Source organism: Monodon monoceros, unplaced genomic scaffold, assembly GCF_005190385.1.
Source record: "Monodon monoceros isolate NGI ecotype Baffin Bay Population unplaced genomic scaffold, NGI_Narwhal_1 Contig4839_ctg1, whole genome shotgun sequence".
Lineage (NCBI taxonomy): Eukaryota > Metazoa > Chordata > Mammalia > Artiodactyla > Monodontidae > Monodon > Monodon monoceros.
This window is the reverse complement of record NW_021700704.1, coordinates 19,181-19,446: the sequence shown is the minus strand read 5'-3', so window position 1 is coordinate 19,446 and position 266 is coordinate 19,181.

Sequence of the window (266 nt, the reverse complement as noted above, 5' to 3'; positions counted from 1 at the left end):
AAATGGGGGGGGGGCTGGGGAAAACAGGGGCAGAATGGAAAGGGAAAATAGGGGAAGAACGGAAAAAGATAGCCTAGGGAGGAGGTGTGGTGTCCATAGCTTCGGGGTCAGAGGTGCTGCCTGCTGCAGCACCGATGACACCCGAAGCCGTAGACGGGGTGCTGGGGAAAAGAGGGGCAGAATGGAAAGGGACAACAGGGGCAGAACGGAAAACGATAGCCTGGGAAGGAGGTGTGGCGTCCATCGCTTTGGGGTGAGATGGGCTG